The 12,605-nt window shown below is 38.9% G+C and overlaps 1 protein-coding gene and 1 long non-coding RNA gene across 3 annotated transcripts in view; one reads left to right on the top strand and one right to left on the bottom strand.

Annotated features, from left to right (window-relative positions):
• YIPF7 (Yip1 domain family member 7) overlaps positions 1-7,716 on the top strand; it is a 121,049-nt gene extending 113,333 nt beyond the window's left edge. For both annotated transcript variants that reach the window (XR_011386223.1, XR_011386221.1), the window contains 2 exons: positions 3,511-3,735; positions 6,817-7,716. The gene's annotated coding sequence lies outside the window, so the exon portion shown is untranslated. The remainder of the gene's footprint in view (positions 1-3,510; positions 3,736-6,816) is intronic.
• The window catches only part of LOC138848442 (uncharacterized), a 92,095-nt gene that overhangs the window by 28,896 nt on the left and 50,594 nt on the right, over positions 1-12,605 (bottom strand). The gene's annotated exons all lie outside the window — the stretch shown is intronic.

The following is a 12,605-nucleotide window of genomic DNA, read 5'->3' as shown; positions in this document are numbered from 1 at the left end:
ATAAGACATGAAATTACTGTGATCAAAGGGAAAACAAGGGTGGGGATTTTAAAAAGTGAGAAATTAGGAAACAACTTCTGCAGAAAATGGAACAAACCAAATAGAAAGCTATAATTAAGATCACTAGACAGTTTTCAGTGGCTATTTAATTCAGCAATCAATATTTATAATTAAATCTGTCCAGTTACATGATTAATTTTTCTTCTTAGATATGTTTCTTTGTGGGTGCAGGTGTACAAGAAACAGATGGTTAGGTGCACATAAGGTTGATGTTAATAATCAGAAGTCATCCTTCCACACTGCAACATGTCTAAATCAACTGTTGTAAAATTCTTGCAAAATCAATTGGCAACTGTTTCTGTCTACAGAAGTTAGAGATTAGGTGCAGGTATTTAGCTCAAATTATAATAACATGGTGCTGATTATTTCCTCCTCTGTGCTCAGCTGTTGCATATATTTTCTGGAGGCCTCATGGCAATGCTACAGCTTAGATATGATCAGTCCCATCTTACTGATGAAAACCAAATATAATGAAGGTCTAGCAACCTTAAGTAAATGATAATACCAAGCATCAAATTAATATCTAGTTAACAAGATCTGCTTAACAGCTAATACCAGAGTAATTTTATAATGAAAGAAATTTTTAAAAAGGAAAAAAATGAGAAGATTGGGGTATTTTTGTATGATCTTTTTCTATTTTTAGATTGAAAGAAAAAAAGTTGATTTTTATTGGACAGTATTTTTCCTCCACATCATGAAATACAGTAAAACATGACATGTGTTCTCTTTTTAACTTTATATAATCAAGAAGTTAAGTATTCCCTCTTGGAAACTTGTACTAATGTTTCCTCGTCACCATGTGGAGAAAATCTCAGAGGAAAGCTCAAGGTAAAAACAGTGTAGAGAAAGAGCGGTGTAGATCCTCACTGGTATTCAGGAAGTCTATGAAGGATTTATGTATGAGTTGCTGATTCTTTTCTTGTAAAGTATGAGGGTATAATATTTATTTTGACTGATTTAAATCATAAAAATGTTAAAGAGTAAACTTTCAGAGTAAGTACCAGACACAGAAATCAGAAACCAAAGCCAAATGCCTAGAAGAGCCAGGAATGAAACTCGAAGTAGTGAAGAGAGCTGAACAGAAGACAGTGGGGAAGTATGTGGCTAGAAACATTGGGGAACTACTCCTTGGTTTAATCTAACTGATGAATTTGAGCTCAGTACTATTTAATCCTCCCATGATCCAAGTAAGCAGATAATTCAAAATTCTCTAAAATTTAGACATTTTTAAACATTTGAAGAAACCAAACACATCAGCAAACCAGCAAGGCCCATGGGCCTTCAACTTAGCACTTATAATTAACATAATTTTTAAACTATGACAAGGATCTTTATTTTCAATGTTAACAAGCCAGAATCCCCCTAAAAACCTGTATTAAATGAGTCCTTTGAGAAATATGATCTACACTCCCTTCTTTATGTTGGTAGAAACCTTATTTTGGATTTTTAAACCTGATCTTTCCCCAAGCTAGCAATATGCAGTACAATACTCTCTTGAGATGTTGAGCAGTGGCAGGAGCCGTGGCGTTCAGTCAGCCTTGTAGACACAAGAGGAAACAAGTGATACTCCACGGTGTGCTCTGTTACTGAGCAGTGCTGTATGGTGGGTTATTTGTATTCAATGCAATTTCTATCTCAGATATTTTCATTTTATGATGGGTTTATTGAAAAGTAACCCTACTGTAAGTCCAGGAACACTGCACATGATATCAGTGTAGTTAGACATCTTTTAATTTCTTTTTACTTTATAGAAGTTAATTGAGGAAAGGAATGACCTTCAAATTTAACCCAAAAGAAAGTAAGAAAAATAGAATTTCTTTGTACAAGTCATGGGTTATCAATGCATAGGCAAAGACACCTCCTTATGAGAGGAAGTAAGGAATATCTTTATTCAGCAATGATTCTCATTTATGTATCAAAGAGTTCACAACCTTAAACAACTTATCATAATGAACCCCCAGGGGTAGACAACAAGAGTATTATGAGCACAGCAGGTAAGTTTTCCAACAATAATGATATTATGCTTCTTTCTGCATAAAGCATAATTTTAGCAGCTTTATGTTTCTGGTGAGTGAAGCCCATAAATACACAAAAGCCACACTGACAAAAATCACAGCCTATCAGATGTGATTCACATGTGACATTTTCTAATTTCAACTCAGAAGCACTAAAAATATGAATAAAGTTCTAATCTAGGTGAATTACTTACTACTTTGTAAATATGGTGGCAAACTTTTGTGTCTTAACATTGGGTTTGAATTTCTTTCTCCTGAACCAGTTGCCAAATACCAAACTTCCACCTGTCTGCAAACCAAGGCTCAACACAGTTTCCTCTCCCTGATCCTAGTAAGTGAAGGCCTGAGTTAGATAAACCTATATTGCAAATTCAGGTGTATATGCATTGTAGAATTTGCTTGGGTAGAATGGAAGGAGTTCCATGGGAGAAAGAAACTAAGCAAACACATTGTATTTCATTGCTAATCCACAAAGCTAAGACTTTGAAACAATTTGGAATAATTACAGTGCTTCAATATCTTAAACTTTGTCCCTGATACCAACAGGCAGGAAAGTACAAGAAACTCTAGTAATAAGAGAAAGTCCTGAGACAAGGAATTTTAGTAGTACCCAAGGAATGTGGCTCCCAGTTCCTGCTGCCTCTATAGCAGATGTGGGTACAGGCAACACTGACATATTTGATACACCCACCTCTTCTAAGTCTTAAGACATAGTCTTGCAATTACTTAACTGTATCATCTGTTCCACTTCATTTGTTAATACTTATGGTACCAATTTTACTTCTTCTGCTTATTGTATGTCACTTTTTAAATGATCCTTTATAATCAGATCCTTGTGTAGCCCTGTGGGGAAATACATTACAGTGAACAATTTTCTTACTAAATAGATTACTGAAAGTATTTTTTCTCCATTACTTTATTCTCTTTAAATATTTTACTACTTATTTTATTTATTTGTTAGTCAGAGAGAGATAGAAAGGGGACAGAGAGATCTCCTATCTGCTAGTTCACTCCATCAAATGCCCTCAATGACTGGGCAAAATCCAGAATCCAGGTTTCCCATGTGTGTGGCAAGAACCCAATCACTTGAGCCATCTCTGATGTCTCTCAGGTATGCATGAGGAGGCTGAAATTACAGGACCTGAGACTTGAACCCAAGTACACTGATATGGGCTTAAGGCATCCCAACCAATGTTCCAAATGCTGTACCAAATGCCCACCCTTACTTTAGCCTTCATTATATCTCCCTCAACCACACATCAGCCTATGATTACAAAGTTATCATTTATTTTACGCCCAAATTGCAATGATTTGAGCCCTTTCATACACCAGATTTCCTGACTTGTGTTCCCCAAAATGTCTTCTCAGTATCTCTGAACATTTCACACATGTTCCATAATAAATCTCCTTGTGCTTTTTTTTTTTTTTTTGACAGGTAAAGTTATAGACAGTGAGAGAAAGAGAGAAAGGTCTTCCTTCCGTTGGTTCATGCCCAACCCCCCAAATGGCACTTCACAGAACTGAAGCCAGGAGCCAGGTGCTTCCTCCTGGTCTCTGCCCTCCTTGGCCACAGCAGAGAGCGGGACTGGAAGAGGAGCAACCGGGACTAGAACCCGGCACCCATATGGGATGCCGGCGCCACAGGAGGAGGATTAACCAGGTGAGCCATGCATAGCGCCGACCCTCCTTGTGCTTTCATTCTGTCCTATTCTTCTTGCTGCTCTAATGTGATTGATATAATTGTCTGAAAAGCCCAACTACCTATTTCATAGTTTCTCCATCAAAATTCAGCACAAAGATGGGACTCTTCTCTTCCTTCTCCTTTGTTTCTGAGGTGTGGGATGGGTCCGATCGTTTACAGAATAACTGTTCTCTTTTGCTTCATCTTGGCTTTTTGGCTCTATTCTCCATACAGCAGCCTGGGATCTTCAACAGGCACCTCTGATCTTATTACCCCTGCTTGAGCTCTCCAATGGCATTCCTTCACATGTAGAATACATGCCAATGGCCAGACTTCCGCTTCCAAGACCCTGCATAATCTCACCCCTCAGCTGTCACTCCAGTCTCTCTACTGTCATTCTGCTCCTTTTTTTCCAGGGCTTCTGTGCTGCCCTATGAACATGCCACACATACACCTCTTTCAGGATCTCTGAAGTGCTCTCCTGCTGGCATGGGATGCTTTTGTTAGTGATATCCACACAGCTTGCTGAATCACTTTCTTCAGATTTCCTCTCAAATGATATCACCATAGCTCCCATTTGTTTTATTCCTGACCTACTACACTTCACTTTTCATACCACACTTGTTGCTTTAAGTCACCATATTACATGTCATTTTGCTTATTTGACTGCTTCCTGTCTTCCCCACTGGGAAAGGCAGAACCTGTGTCTGTTGTATTCATTGCTGTTCCCCTTGCATCTCAGACAGTGCTTGCTCTCAGTAATGTTTATAATAAAAACATTGCAGGCAGCTACTCTTTCAAACAGGCTTCTCATATGCCTTAAAGCATAGAGGTGATGAATTGTAACTCTAGGAACAAATTTTAATTGGTACTGGAAGATTGTTTCCTCAGAGCTCACAGGCCAGGAGGAAGCACCTGGCTCCTGGCTTCGGATCCGAGGCTCTTGTCCTGAGCTGCCAAGGCTATGGAAGCCTCTTGAGTTCACAAACTCCGACCTTATTTAGACAAGGCCATAATCAAAGTGGAAGTTCTCTCCTCCCTTCAGAGAAAGGTACCTCCTTCTTTGATGGCCTGTTCTCTCCGCTGGGGTCTCACTGACAGAGATCTTTCATTTAGGTTGTGTGTTTTTTTTTTTTTTTTTTTCCCACAGTGTCTTGGCTTTCCATGCCTGAGAAACTCTCATGGGCTTTTTAGCCAGATCCAAATGCCTTAAGGGCTGATTCTGAGGCCCCAGTAGCACAAACCTTTTTAAAATACCCTCATGTGTAACTGTATGTGACTAAATCTTCTGGGATATACATCTGTGAATATACCCAGTTCAAAAGACTTTTTGATTGAAATGTTTTTACTGAACTTATTCTTCTTTGAAAACATTGCACAGATACTATCCTCAGCAAATCCTGATAATAAGAAACCACTAAAATTCTTACTCAGAACAAAGGAATAGAGTTAGCACTTCACTTAATGATTATGACTGTAGTCATGACACACATCTCAGATGGTAGTGTATAGATCTGAGTCCTGGTTCCAATCCTACCTTCTGTTCCTGCTAATATACACCCTGGGAGGCAGTGGTATAGGCTTAAGTAGTTGAATCCTTGCCTTCCAGGTGGGAAGCCTGGATTGTACTCCTGGCTCCTGGCTGGTCCCTGCCTAGCCTCAGCCAAGGTCTATCTGCCATAGGCATTTGGGGAGCAAATCTGTGAATGGGGTATCTCTCTCAAATAAATAAATAAATAAATATTTCTTAGAAGAACAGAAGATTAATCTTTGCTAAAGAAAAATTATGCCTCCATCTTAGGCCATCAATTATTTTTAATGTTTACAATGAAAATTTTCTGAACTTCAAAAAAGAATAACCTGAGATCTAACATCTGCTCTGTTATTCTGATTTACAGTCTCTAAGAGGTCACTGTATTTTTGAACTTCCTGCAATTCATATTTCTATGTCCAGTAGGCTCTAAACAGCCTACAAGGCTATCTTTTCCCCAATCTGTTACTAATGAATCTATTCTACATACGGAAAAGTGGTGTTGAGTGCCTATCATTGTGATTTTCTCACCGAATTATGGGTAGTAGCTAGAAGAACCTATTTTTTAAGATTTTATTTATTTATTTCAGGGGTAGAATTACGGACAGTGAGAGGGAGAGGCAGAGAAAAAGGCTTTGCATTGGTTCACTCCCCAAATGGCTGCAAAGGCCGGGGCTGTGCCAACCCAAAGCCAGGAGCCAGGAGCTTCCTCTCAGTCTCCCATGTGGGTGCAGGAGCCTGGATTGGAGGAGGAGCAGCCAGGACTAGAACTGGCACCTTTATGGGATGCCAGCACTACAGGTGGAGGATTAACCTACTGCACCACAGCCCGGGCCCACTGGAAGAACCCTGAATGTTACTTTCCCTCTTGCAATGTTTCAAGTCTTTGGTCACCTCTCACATCTCAATGATATTTCTGCTCACCCTGTTTAACATTGCACCTTGCTTCCTCCTTCCCAAACCCTGCAAACTGGCATTCTCAATCCTCTTTACCTAATCAGGATCCCCTTACAGATGCATCCACACACCCTTTAATGCTCCACTCCTCAAAACCAGGAGCTTCATTCTTCTCTTTGCAGCAGGACTTAATGAGTCCCTTTGCAGTCAATAGAAAACAACAGAAATAATGGAATGTCACTCCCAGGATTAGGTTATTAAAAAGGCTGTAACTGTCTGGCACCGCGGCTCACTAGGCTAATCCTCCGCCTGTGGCGCCAGCACCTCAGGTTCTAGTCCTGGTCGGGGTGCTGGATTCTGTCCCGGTTGCTCCTCTTCCAGGCCAGCTCTCTGCTGTAGCCCGAGAGTGCAGTGGAGGATGGGCCAAGTGCTTGGGCCCTGCACCCACCTGCGAGACCAGGAGAAGCACCTGGCTCCTGGCTTCGGATCAGCGCAGTGCGCCGGCTGCAGCGGCAATTGGAAGGGTGAACCAATGGAAAAGAAGACCTTTCTCTCTCTCTCTCTCACTGTCTACTCTTCCTGTAAAAAAAAAAAAAAAAAAAGGTTGTAACTCTCTTTTCTGTCTCTCTCAGATCCTTTGCTCTAGGTAATACAAGCTGATACTTTGTCAGCATCCTATGAAGAGGCTTAAATAATTCAACCTCCTGCCAACAGCCATGTGAGTGAGCTTCAGGTGACTATAGCCAAGACTGACAACTTGATTGCAAACTCATGATGTTTAACCTGAGCCAGAATCCAGGAAAACCACTCCCACTCCTAGATTTCTGACCTTCTGAAACCATTGTGAGATAACAAATGTGTATTATTTTAAGATGCTGAGTTTGGGAGTAATTTGTCATATAAAAACAGAGAGTTAATATTCCGAAAAAGGATAAAATCATTCTTATTAACTTTAACATAGTAATTTCACTCTGCCCAATGAGATAGCCGCAGGTGCATGTGGATGTTGATCAATTAATAAATGGCTAGTGTGACTGAGGGATGAATTTACTTTATTTAAATTTAGATAGACATATGTGGAGAGTGACTATCATTTTAATAAGCCTTATTCATTTACTTATTTTTATGTTATTCATTTTTTCTTTCCTCTATCTAGAATATATGAATATATTTTTCTTAAATACAGAGATGTATGTGTGTTTGCGCTAATGTACTGAAGTCCCTGGAACAGTGTCTGACATCCAGATTCTACAAATGCTCAGAGAATGTCTCAATAGATTTGACCAGCAAAACAAAACAAAACCTAGAAAAACATTTATTTCTCATAATCCTGAAGGTGACAATGTCAATGATAAGGTGCCACCCCTCATGTTTCCTGGTAAGGCTCCTCTTCCTGGTTGCAGAGGAATATATTGATTTATTCTTATACAGTAGATATCACCTCTCTACGTCTGTTCTTATAACGACACCAGTCCCATCATTGGGGCTCCACCCTCATGGCCTAATTACTTCCCTAAAGAGGTACCTGTAAATACCACTGGAGAGTGAACCAACGGTAAAGGAAGACCTTTCTCTCTGCTCCCACTGTCCACTCTGCCTGTCAAAAAAAAAAAAATACCACTATACTATAGTTTAGAGTTTCAACATATTTGTCTCAGTTTGTTTTCTGTTGCTGTGATATTGTCTGATACTTGGTAATTTATACAAGAAAGAGGTTTATTCAAGATTCTGGTTCTTTTGGTTAGAAAGTCCAAGAACATGTATCTGGATCTATTATGCTTCTGGTGAGGGCCTTGTGCTGCTTCAACTCATTGCAGAAAGTGTAAGGGCAAGAGAATGTGGGTAGAAAAAAGAAAAAAAGGGGCCAAATTACTGTGATAGTAAGCCCATTATTAGAAAGGTATTACTCTATGACTCAAACACCACCACTAGAGCCAACTTCCCAACATTGTCATATTGAGGATTTAATTTTCAGCGCATGAACTCTTGGCAGACACATTCAGATAAGAGCTATACATGATCTTGGAGGGTCAAAGTTTATGACAAAATGTGAATGAATGAAATGAAATCTGATATTTTATGCCTGTCTCAAGTATAATTTACTTTGTAACACTGAATAAAATGTAACCTATCTAGATCTAATAAATTTTCCTGGATTTAAAATTTTTCTAAATTTATTTGACAGGTAGAGTTACAGACAGTGAGAAAGAGAGAGAGAGAGAGACAGAGAGAAAGGTCTTCTTTCCGATGGCTCACTCCCCAAATGGCCACAATGGCCAGAGCTACGCTGATCCAAAGCCAGGAGCCAGGTGCCTCTTCCTGGTCTCCCACGTGGGTGCAGGGGCCCAAGCACTTGGGCCATCCTCCACTGCCCTCCCGGGCCACAGCAGAGAGCTGGATTAGAAGAGGAGCAGCCGGGACTAGAACTGGTGCCCATGTGGAATGCTGGTGCTGCAGGCAGAGTAATAACCTAGTGTGCCATGGTGCCGGCCCCCTGGATTTAAATGTTAGGGGAGACATTGAACTTAATTCTCATTAAAATCCTTTATACACCTAAAACTACATAACTCTGCTCTGAAATGAGGTTATTTTTTAGGAATATTTTGTCAGCTGTTTTGCCCTTAGCTGAATGAAACATCCAGCAGATGCCCAGATAATTGAAGTCCCCAACCACTAATAATTTCTGCTCAAATTTGTTTGTAACAGGCAACTAACATCATACACTGTCTGACTCTGATTAAATAGTCTCAAGTGTGTTACTTTAATGATGTCATATCTCTCAATTCCAACCTCATCTAGTTCTGTCTGGTGTATGTGAATTTTTATACAAGTATCTCCTTGGCACATATTTCCATTGTCTACTTTGCTGCTTTTAAATAGACATATCTTTGGGCCTGCACTGTGGTGCAGCAGGTTAAGCCACAGCCTGCTGTGCCAGCTTCTCATATGATCCAGCTCTCTGTAATTGCCTGAGAAAGCAGTGGAGGTGCTCAAGTCCTTGGACCCCTCCACCCACGTGGGAGACCTGGAAGAAGCTTCTGGTTCCTGGCTTCGGTTCTGCCCTTGTCCGGAGGTTGTGGCCATTTGGGGAGTTAACTATAAGATAGAAGATCTCTCTCTCTCTCTCTCTTACTCTCTCTCTCTGTGCAACTATACTTTTCAAATAAATAAATGAATCTTTCTAAAATAGGCATACATTTCCATTTCTCTAGCCCAATCATGTGTCCCATAACCTGGTGATTTATGGGCAATAAGAACTGCATATTTTTGTTAAAGTTATCAGTAAAGACTTCTTTACCTTTCAGGATTTTGAGTCACTATGAATGCTTTTTTTTTCTTTTGTATAATTGCATACTTATACTTTTAAAACTACTTGAGAGGCAGAGATTCAGAGAGATGGAGTCAGAAAGAGCTCCCATTCACTGATTCTCTCTCTAAATGCCACAATAGCTGAGACTAGAATCTGCTTTAGTAGGAAGATGGAGTCAGGAGCTGGAAGCAAGTAACCAGAATCCAGGCACTCCAAAGAGAGACACAGGTGTTTCAAATAGAGATTTAACCATTAGGCTCAATTCCTACTCCCACACCTATTTGTTTTTCAGGCTTTTTTGTTTGCTGGCTTAGAAATTTTACATTCTTACCTGCTTGTGTTTGGAATCCATTGGAACAAATCATGATGCTCTAGATGAAAATGTTATTTTCAATCTTCATAACATTTATGATAGCCTCATTGGCCATTTAATCTTCTTATATTAATTCCAAAACAAAATGAAAAAATAATACTGTCCTTTTACAAGCTGTTTTTAGTTTTCTTTTCATTCCTTCAAAGCATAATATTCTCAATAGAAAACAGGAGGAAAAAAACTCCCAAATTACCTATCCTCTATCTTATCAAGGACTTCAATATCAACAGGAAGTAGTTAATGTGTGTTTTTTCTGGGTTATATAATCTTTCAGGAATTAGAAACAGAGAATGAGAATGATAAAGAGACTTAAGTTTGTGTCATCTTTCCATATGTTTCTCAGCATATTCAGAAAGCAGTATCTCAAACTCTCAACTATGTCTTAAGACCTGATAAGAGGATATCTCTTAGCTTCCCGTGTCTTCCTCTCAGGATTACTAAAAGTATACATATAGTGTATTTAGTGTATGAATCCTCTTTTTTTGTTTTACAAGTTGTAGACTTAGAAAGGATGGATTCACAGTGTCTGGTAAGAGGTCACAAATTCTATTTGGCTAATATTGTCCTGAATCTCATATTGTTTCATTTTTCAATCTCTTGATTCCATATTTTTGTAATTTTTATTTATTTATTTGTATTTATTTGGAAGGTAAGGGAACAGAGAGAGACTGAGGCAGATAAACAGAGATGGTCCATTGACTGGTCCATTCCCCAAATACCTACAACAGGTAGAGCTGAGGCGGGATTAAACCAAGAGCCCAGTCATCAATTCAGGTTTCCTGCAAGGGTGGCAGCGACCCACCTGCTTGAGCCATCACCTACTTCTTCCCAGGGTGCACATTAGTAGAAAACTAGAACTGGACTAGGAAATGGGACTTGAATAGAGGCACTCATGTATGGGATGTAAATGACCCAAGTGGAACCTTAACAACTATGCCAACTGCCAACCCCCAGCCCGATTTCTGGTTTTTATTTCTGTTCTCTAGTTTTGACTTTCTTTGCTTTCTGACTTCCTTGCAAGAAGTTATTTCTGTCTAGCATCTTTTCCTTTGTTTCTAGAAAGGCACAGCCTAGGAAGGAATTCTTCCAGCATTTGTTTTCTCTAGTACAGACATTCACTTCATCAATAACACACACACAAATAGTTACTTCTTCATCCAGTATCTCACTTTGAACCGTAATTTTTCCTAACTTTCCCATAAAAATTCACTGGGCATACTTCTTCCTTGTCATACATTTTGCATCCTGAGTTCTTAAGAAACTGGTCTGAGTCCTTTCTGGTCATTCACCACATACTACTATTAGCAATCCATGGTTCTCAAACTTGAGAGTGCATCAGAATTGCTTAGAGGGCATTTTAGGATAATTTCTGAATCAGTAGGCCGGGAGGGGCTCTAAAATTTGCCTTTCTCATAAGTTCTAGGTGATACTTACGGTACTGGCTCAGGACTACATCTGGAAAGTCACTGGGATATAGAACCCAGAGTTCTCTTGCACAGCAGACATCAATGGCAGTGAATGATCATGAATTGCCGAAGAATCAGCAGTGCTGCTTGTTGACTGCTGACTCAATGGGTATGTTGCTGAAACAAAAGACTGCTTTCCATATTTCTTTGAACATTTCAAGGTATTTCTAACAACTAATTTCTTTTACTTCCTGTGATCTAGCAATTTTTGTAGGTCAATTTAAGATTTTTGTTGTTGTCTTTTATGTTTATCTATGTAGTTTCCTTTACTGGAACTCTTTACTTCTTCATGTGAATATGAGTTATCCTTCAATTTCAAGTTAGAGACTTCCTTTAGTATTTCCTGTACGGAAGGCAGTTATTATAGCAGCAAATTACTTAAATTTTGTTTATAGGGAAATATCTTAATTTCCTTTTCATTTTTTAAAAGGCTATTTTGGTTCACAGTTTTTTCTTTCATTGCTTTGAATATGTCATGCTACTGCCTTCTGGTCTGTATGATGTTTGATAAGAAATCAGTGTTTGCCTTGCTTAGGAAACCTCATATATGATGACTCATTTCTCTTGTTGACTTTGACTCTAAAAGTTTATGATATGTCTATGTGAAGCTTCCTTTGTGTTTAACATACCTTGTGCTTCTCGGAAGTGTAGGATGATTTTTGAAATAAAATTTAGTTAATTTTCACCCAATATTTCTTCAAATATTCATTCTGACCTTACCTTTCATACCTCTCATTCTCAGAATATTTATACTTTGGTACACTCAATCATTTCCCACACATCTCTGAAAGTGTTTCCCTACATTCTTCTCTTTCTGTTCCATAGAGTGAGTAATATCAATTTATATATCTTCAGATTTCAGTTCTTTTTATAACAAATCTGCTGTTCATCCTCATTGTGAATTTTTCATTTAAGTTATTGTACTTTTCAATACTAGAATTTTTAGTTGGTTCCTGTTTATAAACCTATCTCTTTATTAGTATTCTTTACATAGACATAATTATCATTTTTAGTTATTTATATATGATTTCCTTTAACTCTTTGAATATATTTAAAATTGTTTATCTAAAACTTTGGCCTATGGCCAATGTTGTGGCTCTGTGAGTTATGCTTCTGCCTGTGGCATCAGCATCCTATATTAAAGCACTTGTTCAAGTCCTGAATGCTTTGTTTCTGATCCAGTTCCCTGCTATTGTGTGTGGGAAAGCCACAGAAGACGGTCCAAGTATTTGGCCCCTGCGACCTGTGTGGGAGCCCAGGATAGAGTTCCTG

The sequence above is a fragment of the Oryctolagus cuniculus genome, chromosome 2, assembly GCF_964237555.1.
Source record: "Oryctolagus cuniculus chromosome 2, mOryCun1.1, whole genome shotgun sequence".
Lineage (NCBI taxonomy): Eukaryota > Metazoa > Chordata > Mammalia > Lagomorpha > Leporidae > Oryctolagus > Oryctolagus cuniculus.
This window is presented reverse-complemented; position numbering and strand designations above follow the sequence as displayed.